Consider the following 10371-nt stretch of genomic DNA (forward strand, 5'->3'; position numbering starts at 1 on the left):
ATCAAACAAAATGAATCAACGATATTTGCCCCTTTATTTAGATGAAATCCTGGTCTGCTCCATCAAATACTTTATCATGATTATTTGTCAGCAACATCTTTTTCATAATATTCAATCAGCGTACATGTACACTCTCAAAATTACTTCAAGATAACTGTTTGCAGTAGGATCTTTAATAAATGTTGCAAAGTTTGGCATTATCGTCTCAAAATTACCATTAGCAAATTCAAACTAAAATCATGCACAGATTCATTGTGATATATCGAGGCAACAGTCTGTGTCTGATTATATAATGAAGGCACATGTAAAATAGTTCAAATTTCAGAGCAAAATGCAATTTATTGATTCTGCATCACATGGAAAATGGAGTACATGTAGCTGTTAGGAACATGTGCTGTATGTCTGATTTTTAAACAATAAAAATCCTTATTAAACTGTTTTCATTCAACAATTTGTTTGCTTAACATCCATCATGGAGTTTCTTTTTACTTTCTTTTATCAAAACAAACTTCAAATCAAGGTAAACATGTGCATATATCTAATATGTTGCGTATTTTTCATCCATCAGAAATGCTGTAGTATCAAATTACTGGGAAAATTTGATGGATTAGCTGCAAAAAAGGATGACATTGACAGTATTCTTTCCCGTTCTATTATATTCAGTCCATATCACCAACTTGCGATGACATCTTCTAGACACTGACAGTCGCTGTGTCATACAGTCAATTCACGTACTCGCTTGCAAACATTACCATAAGTTTTCTAAGTAAATTTCCTCTCTTTGACAAATTCTAGACCTAGTACAGGTCCATGACAATCAGGAAAGGGCACAGGTATTGACAATGCTCCAAAATTAAAATATTGAATTTTCATGTAATCACAAATACAACTCTTTAGGGTGTTGAACCTTTTTCAAGTTAAAGGAGTACTCCATGCTTAAAATAATATGATTGCACAGATAAAGAATACAAAAAACACATTAAAAATTCGATCAAAATCGGACAATGAAGAAGCTATAGAATTTCCAAGATTTGTGTTATTCCAGTAATACAGTTCTATGCATGTCTTTATGAATATTCAATGAGCAAACTGATGTCATACCCCACTATTCTAGTGTAATTGATATTCATTGAAGTGCACAACTTATACAATTATGAATGCTACCTATCATTCACACAGTATGAAAAAATGAATGAATTCTGATTTCATGTAATAACTTACATGTATGAGGAATAAGGGAATGTGACATCAAAAGCCCACCTAATGAACAGTCATGATGATGCGCAGATACATGTGTATATATATTTTTTTAAAGGTCAAGTCCTCCGCAGAAAAAAAATTGATTTAAATAGAGAAAAATCAAACATGAATAATGCTGAAAACCTCATCAAAATTGGATGTAAAGTAAGTTATGACATTTCAAAGTTTCACTTATTTTTCACAAAACAGTTCTATGCTCAACTCAGTGCTATGCAAATGAGACAGTTGATGATGTCACTCACTCACTTTTTCTTGTTTTTTGTTTGAATTATACAATATTTCAATTTTCATGAATTTGCCAAAATTTTAGGACATGCTTTTTTGAACCACAAAATGTTAAAACAATGGAATTTCACATGTTCAGGGAGGAACGTATCTCTGTTTCACATGACAATGACAAGAAAATCAAAATATTTCATATAATATAATACAAAAGAAATAGTGAGTGGGAGATGTCATCGGTCCCCTCATTTTCCTTACCAAACAGGATGTGCATAATTACAACTGTTTTGAAAAATTTGGCGAAACTTTAAAATGTTATAACTTTCTTATTTTACATCCGATTTTAATGAAATTTTCAGTGTTATTATGCTTGTTTGATTTTTCTCTTTCTATTCAAATCAGCTTTTTATTGGGTTGGACTTGTCCTTTAAATACTGCTAATTTTTTTATAACTTCCTTCTTTGTTTTCAGATTTTGGTGAAATTTTTAGCATTTTGCTCTTTCAATTTACATACATGTAAATATTTTCAGCCCGCAGTATCTATCCCCTTGACCCCATTTTGTATCTGCCAGCTTATCCACTCCAAGCATGCCGCATGTATGAACAGATAGCAAGCATAAAGGGCATAAAGACCATAAAGTTAAAAGCTATACATTGTTACTATTAAAAGACAAATCTTCCAAAAGCTTATGTAAGTGCAGATTCATAGTTTATATATTTAAAAAATGGCTGAAATCTATGTTTACAAAAGGTTCATAACAAAGATATACAGGTTCACAATCATAAATGTACATGTATAATAGAGATAGACTGAAAGATTGTAAAAAAATTTAAACATGAGTAATAATTTAAACTGAATGATGGAAGGCTAATAATTAACTCATTATTACAATATATTTAAAATGATTATTTCATAAATTAATTCTAAATTGTTTCAATTGAAAACCGTACTGGTAATCAAATTTTAAAGTATCACTGTATGTCAGTGCTAACTGATGGGTGTTTGAATTTGCTACAAAAGGAATATTGTTACCCCTTCACCACTATTATTTTCAGTATTTTTTTCAGGATTCATCAGGCTAAACATAACAAAAAATACAAATTAACAAGGTTATGGAAAAAATGTGTTATATAATACTAGTGGTGGGCTATAGAATGGTGATGTTTTAGATCACAGACAGGACCAACTCCATAGATGCAGCTTGTGCTCCTGAGCATTTTGACATCATTTTCAGAAATATTGGTCAAACATTGAGGGGGTGCAACCCAAAAAATGATTTGGGACAAAAAGGTAGTTGACGGTTGACCCCCACTCTTTTTTGTCAAAATTGTAATTCTTGGCTTCTGCATAATCTATTTCATTTTTTTTTGCATTAATTTCTATGAAACATTATTTTTGACGAAGAATCATTTTTAACATATTCTAATGTATTTGGAAGAGAACATCAAATACATTTTGTAAAAAGGGTTGTTTTGTCATCATTTTAATTCAAATTAATGTCAAAACCACTCAAATAAAAATCCATCCTCTTCCCAATTCAACAAGTAATATGTGGAGATCTACATACAGTGTATATGTATAAAACCATCAATAAAAAGAACTGGCCTAAATGATTACTTGATTTCAAGGACAATATGTATTCAAATGTTGAAAAACAACTGATCAGGTATACATGTACTGTAAATACTTGTATGATCAACCAAGTTAAATCATTCTTTTGATCACATTATGCAAAACATGTGTTATGAACATGTACCTCTCACAAATTAAGGTTTTCTGTGGTACCAATACACAGGCACTATTACTTGTACCAGTAGTAAAAAAATGTAGAATAAGAATAAAAGCCAAACAATAACCTGATTGTACATGGATACTAATGGATGCTGATTCAAACTATAAAATTATGCAAAAAATGAGAAAAAAAAGTCAAATGAACTAACTCTACAGTGCGTATCACAAAAACAGTAAAAAAAAATCCTCTAAAATTATATTATGTAATATCCTGAAGCCGTTTTCTGCATTTAAACATTGGTACAGATCTCTTTCAGCAAATCGCGATATAACTGTTGAAAAATGTTTCCACTTGAGTGAGCAACAGTTACTTTTGAAAAGTTTGTGAAAAATTATTTGCGCAGAACTTGGAAATAGTTACATGTATATGAATAAAAGTGGACGACAATCATGAAAACACATGAACTTTTGCTAGAAAGATTTATTTGAAGATACCTTTTACCTTTTTAACCTGCCTCCTTGCCCAAAACACTTCATACATGTAGAGCGCCACTGCGACCCCCCCCCCCCATCCCCACACACCGAGGCCATCGTGATGATATTTACGCAGAGCTGTGATTCACATGCTATATTTTCCTTCTGTTACTCTTTATCAACTTGGGGAACAGTGTGAAGAAACGAGTATTAAATGAAATATGAAATGTAAGCCCACTCTAAATGACAAAAACTTAGTGAAAAAAAATACTGGAAATGTCTGAAGTAAAGTTTTGTTTACATTCACTCATGCCCCCAGATCCAGCTGGCACAAAAAAGCTAGTTGATGTGCTTACCAAGGGTCAAAATATTGATTTTGGTGGCAAAGTTGTTAAAAAATTGTATCTGTTTTATTTCGATTGGCTAAAAATGCAAAAATAATTTTATGAGAAATGAACCGCACGCTCAGATTGTTTTTGGCTTTTTTTCCATGACACAGCACGAAAATTATCATTTTTTGCGTAAACCAATATCTGCAAGCTTTACAAAAATGGACAGTGCTCACTCAAGTGTTAAATTATGTCAAAATTGTTGCTGTCATCTGATAGATGAAACACAAACCCAAGAATATATGTGAAAAAATATCCACATGTTGTCAATCCCCAGGACTTTTTTGAAGTGTAAACTTTGTATTGATAGGCACTGTATAACACACACACACCAACACACATATAAATAAAAAAAATGAAAATCCATACTTAATATACAGTTAAAAAATGTTTAAACGAAAATTACAAAATAATCAAACCTAATCCTGCACCCATCCCCCCCCCAAAAAAAAAACAGTCTCTCTTACACGTCATACTAAGCAAAATCTTTATCGAGAAGACACTTCCAACGTTAACGTCATCAATATAAAAGTAAGAGAATCATGGACAGTCTAAGCCTTTTGACGAGGCCCCACCACTTGGCTCTATTCCTTGTCAAGCAGTGGCCGAGTCGAGATTAGCGGCCTTAAGAGAATTGACAATACCCAAGATAGAGCGACTCTAGTTGGGCGATATTCTTCTTCATAATGGCGTCTGAACTAAGGGCGACTGTTCAACAGCAAACGCATAAACCTGACTCTGTACTTTCGACATGAAATGGTCTTCTTTTAAAAAAATATATTGCCTCCTTTACTGCTGAAGTTTCTTGCATTATCAAAGTGTACAGGTGGATGGCATCACTGACGATCTCTCGAGATGGCCATGGACAACAAGACAGCGGGCATTCCAATGTTTAGCACAATGAAATAAGGTAGTCTGCAGGCAAAGACCATGTTGATACTTAAAATCAACAAGTTTGGCTTCCTTCACACTGTTTCACACAACTTTCAATTTGTAATGAGGACTCAAAGCAACAAATTCACACAACTCTCCTACATGTAGATTGCAGGGTTAGCAGAGCAAAATTGAAGGGAGTTCTGTTTGGGACTGCATGATGGCATTTTCAAAACTATTGCCAGTTGGATGATGTGGCAGTGAGAAAGCCAATTACCGATGGTGGAATGTGAATCCCAGCTGGCACTTGCATTGGGCATCAAATACTTCATACCTGGGTAAAAAAGAGAACAACAAATAAATTACAAGTGGAATGTATCTGGCTACATCACACGATTCAATGTAGCAGCTGTGCTGACATTGAAAACAATTGCGTACTCCTAAAAATACACCATTCATTAGATACAGTACTAGGTTCATTGATCCTAAATGACCTTTGAATTTGATCATGTGACGTACGACTCGTGCCAGACGATGTCACACTTGATTACCCTTGTATATTTTGAAGTAGTGATGGCATTCAAAAATACCCTAACATGTTCCATGTTCATTATTCTTAACCCTAAAAGAGCTGGGTTATTTGTCCATCTCACAGCCGAGGGGTGGGGCGGATTCCGCCCTCTGAGATCTCGGCCGTGAAAATTTGCAGTGGTAGTGTGCGATAAAATCTACAAGGCTGTATAAATAATTTTTCTGATTTAGATTTTTTTTAAATGAATTAATTATACTAATTTATGCATGAAATAAAAGATTTGCTCTAATAATTACTTATTATGGCCCCAAAATTGTAAATTTTTATTCACAAACTCTTTGTAGGATTCTGATAAAATGTACATCAGAAAAAAATTGGTATTGCAAATTTATTATGTACATGTATTTTATAGTTTTGTTAATTTCTTATGCATTTCCCTGTTTTTTACCTATTGTTTATTTATGGAAATTGTTGCAGACTTTATTCTGATCACAAACAAGACAAAATGATTTAATTTTAATCAGTAAAAGTAGAAGTAATGATACATTTATGAATTTTGGCTAAATACAAAATTTGCATTGGATTTGTACATGAATTCACGTTTTTGAGCCCGAGTTTGAGTCTGACATGCACTTACATAATGTTGCGTAATTTCGTAACCACGTACCCGGGCATCACAAATTTGGTCTCAAAAGTTGTGCGAGACTTTCAATCAGCGAGCGACGTGGTAAAAAAATTTCGCACGGCGGATTAATCACAAAAAGTGTTGAGGGGAGGGGGATTCCCCCCCAGCCTTTTAGGGTTAAATGACCTTTGACTTTAATCACGTAACCAGAAACCAATCATTGATAATCGACTACTAGTTTCATGTACTGGATCCATATACTTTGAGATTCATGACATTTCAAAAACTTAACCTAGGTTAGGATTTCGATGTTGATTCAATTCAATTTTTTCAATTCAATTTCAATTTATTTACCATCTTTAAAAATAAGTGTACGTACAAATATGACATAAAATACAGATACATATTGTTTAAAAATGAAGGGATACCCTTAATAAGCACAGTGCTTGTAAGCAGGGTCCCAACACAAACAATAACATGTACGTAAACATTATAATACAGATTATACATCATAACATAATACAAATTATACATTAAAAATACATATGTAACAATAAAAACACACATACATATGCATACACACAAATTAGAGAGAAACAGAGAGGGAAGACAGTGAAGGTGGAAGAGATTTACTACTGCTACACTACGGTCTACGCTCCACCTAGGCCTACCCGAATTTGGAGACCGTGAACTCAATCTGATATTCCGAGTGACAAAGGTGGGATTTTATGGGGGGAAAAATATAAAATTCATGCAACATCACGATGACACGATCTTTAAAAACAATTAAAACTAATATTCTTACTTTACACAAAAGTTTAACTTCTTTTCCATGCTTCTATCAGTCTCAAAATTGGTGGTTTAAACTTGAGCCAACATGAAGTTCCTCACACATAATTTGCCGCCGATTTCAAAACATCGCATGCATGCGAGGGTCCAAGCTCAGACCCTCGCGAATGCCATGTTTTGAAATCGGCGGCGAATTATTTACGTGTGAGGCATTCCATTCACAAGTGGATACCATGCATGGGGTCTAAGTTAAACACGAATTTCCATATCTGAAATGACCCTTAACAAGTATTGCATGAAACCACCCTTCAAGTATTGGAACGATATACTCTTGCAAATATTCTGAAATGAACCCCTAAACAAGTACAGAAAGTATTGTTATTCGGTCGTCGGCTACCATTTGGTTTAGTACGACCACATCTTCTACACCTCGCAAATCGGACTCTACGAATGGATCTTTATAAGACATTTGAATTTGTCATGAAATTCGACCCATAACGTAATTTTCTAGCGAAATAGATACCAATGTTTTTGACACCCTTATCACGTTACGTACGTAACGTGCATATCGTGAAAAAGAAATTTGGTGCAGATCCATCAATGTATCCTCGTGTGAGGAACTTCATGTTGGCTTAAATGTCCAATTTTGAGACTGATACTAGTGATAGAAGCATGGAAAAGAAGTGAACTTTGACCCAACTATTCTGCTAAGTGATATTCAGATTCAGAACATTCGTCATTAAATTAGGCTAGTAGTCATGTTAACCGACAACTTAAAAATCCATAGGCCTACTAGCATAAACACGTTTGTAGTGCGAGGTGGGGCTCCGAGGTGGGTATAGCATATACTAACCTCGTAATTCGTATGAGTGGATATAATCTGATAATCAATCATGATTAATATTCGTTAGTAGTACTAGATACCGGTACCAATAGTAATAACTAACAAAATTTAGCTCGAATGGGACTACACTGTACACATTGTCATGATTGTGATTGGGGCTATTCCCACAGTCCACATTGATTCACGAGATTCACTTGCAGCTGCAGTCTGATCATTTTGGCATAAATTGACCACATGTATATGGTAGAAATGTATAAAAAGGGTGGGAGAATGTGAAAAGGGACAGCCTACCTTTATGATGCCATAAATTCAGCACATTCATGAGCGAGGCCAGAATGACGTATAGTGTAGCCTACGTTAATATTGCGTTGATCGAGCGAGCGCGAGCGACGTGAGATGATCTGCGCGCGCCGCATGCCCGGCATGCATGCAGTGCAGTGCCCGGATCATGAGCCCTTGCGAATGAACAAAGCGAGCTACATGTAACCATGATTTGGATTTTCCCTTGTTTTCTATGCATATACCATATAGGCCTAGATCTTAGTCTCGGAGATTGATTTTTGAAATTTTGGAATTTAAGGTAGAAAAAAAAACATTAACTACATTTTAGAAATCTAAGGGGATATGATCCAAATATACTAAAATAGGAAAAAATAAATCGGGGGCTTAATTGTCCTTGTGTTCAATTATAGCTCCCCCTCACAGGCTTTTAATGTTTCAGATCTAGTAGGCATATGGACTGTCTAGATTTTTTCATTTTCTTATTTTTGCGCTATTTAACCCTATTCGATGAGTAGTCCGGGATCTTAGTGAGTATTGAGATCTTTATACAAGGGGTTTTTATCACGGTATCGCTTTTGATAGGGGGTGGTAATTTTTTCACTAATTTGATTCTAGAGTTCATATAGAAAGAAACAAAATGGACCCCTCACCTTTTATGAAGATAATGGAGGCTGACGTAAAAAAATCCAAATTGTATTTTTTGAGGGGGCATGTGCGAGTTGACGATGATTGAAATGCATCAGCAGTGATTGATCCAGGGGGGTGGGGTGATGCGTCCTCTCCCCCTCGTAAGTAAAATGTTGTACCTGAGCCTATATATGGCCCCAGAGAGGGTTGATTACCCCGTCCCCGTGGACCAAAATTACGAAATCGTTGCCTTTAATCAGAGACACTTAACCCGACCCATTTAAACCTCTATTTGATAAGTTAATGGTAAGACATTATAATTAAAACGATTGTACATGATTTTTAAGCGATTTCGAGAAAAGGGTCTTGAGCACAAGTTGCATTATTGTGTACATTTCTCGGCAAATGCTACTGAAAAATAAGACTATACTGAAATTTAGTTCGACCTTCTACTTACTTGTTTTATTGTTTTTCTAGTCACTAGATGGCGACAATTTACTTTAAAGAGCGGTCTTCTAGTCTTTGTTGCATACCTGCTATATTTTTGTTCTGGCTCTGGCGCACAGATGGCGGAGGGGGGGGGGGGGGGGGCTTGGAGTCATGCCCAAGCCGGAGAAACAAGAAAAGCAAGGAGAAAAAAAAAGAAAAGGGAAGGGAAATAAGGATAAGATTAGTTGTTGTGTTTTCTTTATTATATCAACAACGTACAAACATTAGGCCTATATTTTTATTCAAAAAGGGCCAAAATTTTGATCGCTCGCTTCAATTTCTGAGGATTTTAAAGAAATTTTCTGACGGAGGCCTTGTTCATGATGTTGTGACCATTTTATTTATTGTGCTTATTACGCCAATGAGTTTAAGGGTGCAATACTTAAGAAATCATAGTCAATGTATTTTATCATACGCCTAAATAATATTGTGTTTTTATGAAATAAGAAATAAAATATTTCATTTTCAGTATTTCAAATAATACCCCGATGTAATGTAGGCCTAAAAATGAATAAATTTCGGGAATCCCCGATGGATGGGTTGGACATGCTCCCCTGGAAAATAAATACAGAAACCTAGACACGGGGATACTTTCCTTCCTTCTGACCGCGACGTAAAAGTATAAATTAACAACTGATTTGGGTTACATTCATTTAATAGTATCATAAACAAAACCGCAATTTTCAGCAAATTTTTCCTTTTCCGTACATTGTTAAACGATTTGTTTTTCTTAATCATTCTTTCAAAGTCATCGCCACGTTCGTTTTCTTTTATTGAAAAGGGTTCAATTTCCTTTGTTGCGCTATTTAACCCTATTCGATGTATCTTAGTCCGGGATCTTAGTGAGTATTGAAATCTTTACAAGGGGGTTTTTATCACGGTATCGCTTTTGATAGGGGGTGGCAATTTTTTCACTAATTTGATTCTAGAGTTCATATAGAATGAAACAAAACAGACCCCTCACCTTTTAAGAAGATAATGGAGGCTGACGTAAAAAAATCCAAATTGTATTTTTTGAGGGGGCATGTGCGAGTTGACGATGATTGAAATGCATCAGCAGTGATTGATCCAGGGGGTGGGGTGATGCGTCCTCTCCCCCTCGTAAGTAAAATGTTGTACCTGAGCCTATATATGGCCCCAGAGAGGGTTGATTACCCCGTCCCCGTGGACCAAAATTACGAAATCGTTGCCTTTAATCAGAGACACTTAACCCGACCCATTTAAACCTCTAT

The 10371-nt window shown here is 35.1% G+C and overlaps 1 long non-coding RNA gene across 1 annotated transcript; it reads right to left on the reverse strand.

Annotated features, from left to right (window-relative positions):
- Window positions 1-2175: 2175 nt before the first annotated feature.
- Window positions 2176-8117, reverse strand: LOC121410069. The gene is made up of 2 exons (XR_005969270.1): window positions 8033-8117; window positions 2176-5285 (listed from the first exon to the last, which is right to left on the reverse strand). It is a non-coding gene; the product is annotated as an uncharacterized LOC121410069 (long non-coding RNA).
- Window positions 8118-10371: the final 2254 nt, after the last annotated feature.

Source organism: Lytechinus variegatus, chromosome 3 (genome assembly GCF_018143015.1).
Source record: "Lytechinus variegatus isolate NC3 chromosome 3, Lvar_3.0, whole genome shotgun sequence".
In the NCBI taxonomy this organism is placed as follows: Eukaryota; Metazoa; Echinodermata; class Echinoidea; order Temnopleuroida; family Toxopneustidae; genus Lytechinus; species Lytechinus variegatus.